The sequence below is a fragment of the Bubalus bubalis genome, chromosome 4 (genome assembly GCF_019923935.1).
Source record: "Bubalus bubalis isolate 160015118507 breed Murrah chromosome 4, NDDB_SH_1, whole genome shotgun sequence".
Classification (NCBI taxonomy): domain Eukaryota; kingdom Metazoa; phylum Chordata; class Mammalia; order Artiodactyla; family Bovidae; genus Bubalus; species Bubalus bubalis.
In genome coordinates, this window is record NC_059160.1 from 60,546,588 (window position 1) to 60,549,584 (window position 2,997).

General features: G+C 36.7%; 1 pseudogene; it reads right to left on the reverse strand.

Moving 5' to 3' along the window:
• Positions 1-1,600: 1,600 nt before the first annotated feature.
• LOC102405136 lies at positions 1,601-2,615 on the reverse strand (annotated as a pseudogene).
• Between the last annotated feature and the right edge of the window lie 382 nt (positions 2,616-2,997).

Below are 2,997 nucleotides of genomic sequence, written 5' to 3' on the forward strand. Positions count from 1 at the left end.
TTTCTTCTCATTTTGTTAGGTGGTATTTCCCCAGTTAGAGATGCTCAAACATTAGAAGTCATTACTCACTTCTACCTTGTTTTAACTTCATCAACCATTAATTAATATTCAGTTTAGTTTATCTGTAATTTTAAAGGTATTCCCTCTCTCCACTGTCATAAGACAGTGATTATCTTCTTCTATGAATATTTATCTACCACAAGTTACCAACGTGATTTTTCTAAAATGTCGATTTGAACACAATATAGTCTTTGAAGAAAAATCACTAGTGCTCTCCTGTGGTCTGCAGAAAATAAGCCAACCTCCTTGTCTTCTTATATAGATGTGCACAATTTCCATGAATTTCCTTTTAAGTCTTAAATTTCACTCCTTCACTTTTACATTAATATCAGGAATTAAATTTTTGGAAGTTTAACAAATCATTATTTAATTGCCTTTTCACAAAAACTTTTCTATTTCACCTTGCTCAAGTTCATTTATGTTTACAAATGTACTTATGAAGTTTTCCCTGATCATTTATATCACTCATCTATAGAAGCTGCTCTGTCTTCGTAATTTCTACCCTTGTGGCTCAGCTGTTAAAGAATCTGCCTGCAATGCGGAAGACCTGGGTTCAATCCCTGGGTTGGAAAGATCCCCTGGAGAAGGGAGGGGCTACCCACTCCAGTATCCTGGCCTAGAGAATTCCATGGACTGCCCATAGAGTTGCAAAGAGTCGGACACGACTGAGCAACTCTCACTCACTTTATTCACTGACATTTGACATGTTATTAATAGCTCTTTGTTTAGCTATTTTTCCCATCAATTAGTGTGAGCTCAAGTACAGAAATCATTTAAAAGTGGGAATTTTTATAGGGCACAGAGTATATAAAAATTCAATAAGTATTAATTTGATGAATGAATTCTCACTAAGGCATATTAACAAAATATGAATTATCTTTACTCTTGTTTATTTTTATTACAGTTTCCTTGTGAAAAGGTACAATTTTAAAAAACAATTTATCCGTTTAGTAGATATTCAAATGAAGAGGAGAAATAATAATGATTCAGCCAGAGAAACCATGGGATAAATGTGCCACTCGTTTAGCCTCTGGACAATTAAGAGTTACTTACATTTCACACTTGAGACTGTGTACTGCCGAGTATCTGATTCTCTAGACATTCACAAAGATTTCTTTAGTAAATCTGGTATTTTGTTCTGTCTTTCTTAGTACATCAGACTGTGTTACCTCTACCAAGTATATATATGTAACATATGCTACTGACTCAAGATAAACAATACATCCCAAACAACAGCCTCAAAGAGTCAGAAGTTGGAATATATATGTCCTAAAAACAAATTACATGGAAACCATTATCATTATCCAAAAGGAAGTACAGAGAAAGTCATTCCATTCCAAAATCAACAGCCAGACAAAATAGAGTCCATCTTCCTGATGTATGTATTCTGATTAGGTCCATATACATCTTCCAAAGTATATATTCTTTGTATATGGGATTCAAACAAATAAAGTCTCTTAAGATTAGAATCAGTGCTTCTCTAAGTTATTATAAAGCTCAGCACTTTCAGAATATTACATTTACTTAATTCTATTTTCAGTTAATATAGAATTAAATGGAAATAGTTTTGTCCCCAGGATCTTCCTCAGAGCTTCTTTGACATCTTTGTTTCTCAGAGAGTAAATTAAAGGATTCAACATGGGAGTGACCAGGGTGTAACACAAGGAGGCCACTTTACTCAGCTCAGGAAATCTGTCAGGGATGACATACATAAAGATGATGGCACCATACAGTACACTCACGACTCCTAGGTGAGAGCTGCAAGTGGAGAAGACTTTTTTTCGCCCCTCAGTGGAGCGTATTTTTAGAACTGTGGATACAATACATATATAAGACACAATAATGACAATTATGGTAGGCAAAATGATAATGCTGCATAGGAAAAAGGATACCATATTAGGAATGTAGAGATCAGAACAAGAAATCCTCTGAAGTGGACGCTCATCACAGTAAAAATGGTCAATGTTCCGAGAAGCACAGAAGGGTAAAGTAAATGTCACGCTGGTCTCAATAACTGAGCTGATACAGCCAAAAAAATAGGAACCAGCCACCAACTGAACACAGAGACGTGCTGACATCTGGACAGAGTAGAGGAGTGGGTTGCAGATGGCAATGAAGCGGTCATAAGCCATGACTGCCAGGAGAAACCCCTCGGTCACAATGAAGAGGTCAAAGAGAAACAGCTGGGTCACACAGCCTGCATAGGAGATGGACTTGCTCTCAGACCAGAAGTTGACCATAGCCTTGGGTGCAATAACAGATGAATAGAAGAGATCAACGAAGGAGAGGTTGCCTAGGAAGAAATACATTGGTGTGTTCAGCCGGGGATCAGTCATAATAATGACCATCATGCCAACGTTCCCTAGAAGGATCATGGCATAGACAAGCAGAAAAAGCAGGAAGAGGAGAATGTGGAACTCTGGGCGGACCCTGAAGCCGACAAGAATGAACTCAGTCACTTCTGAGTGGTTGCTTGTTTCCCTGTCACCCATGGCAGAAATCTGCTGAGAGGCACAAGGCAAAATAAATGAAACTGTGGCTTTGATTCTAGTGCTATTAATACTTTCTTAAATGGAGAATTAAATTATTTACTGCTTAATAAGCTATTGCATACAAAACAATTTTAATGACAGGAAGATGCAAGAATTTGAAGTAGATGTCATTAGGCTTCTTAAACTGTTATTCTATTAAGCAGTGAAAGATGTCCTTTGGTTAGTTTATTTAAATCATAACTGGCAGGTATTTCTGTAAGAAATTAGCCTATTTTATTGCCTAAAATCACTCACATTCTAAATTTCTATTCTTAAAATGCTTATAGCTAGATGCTTTCTTCATCTAAAATTGTAGTATGCACATTATCTAAAATAGAAGTATCTCATGTAATCTATGCTGCTGCTGCTAAGTCGCTTCTGTCGTGTCTGACTCTGTTCAATCCCA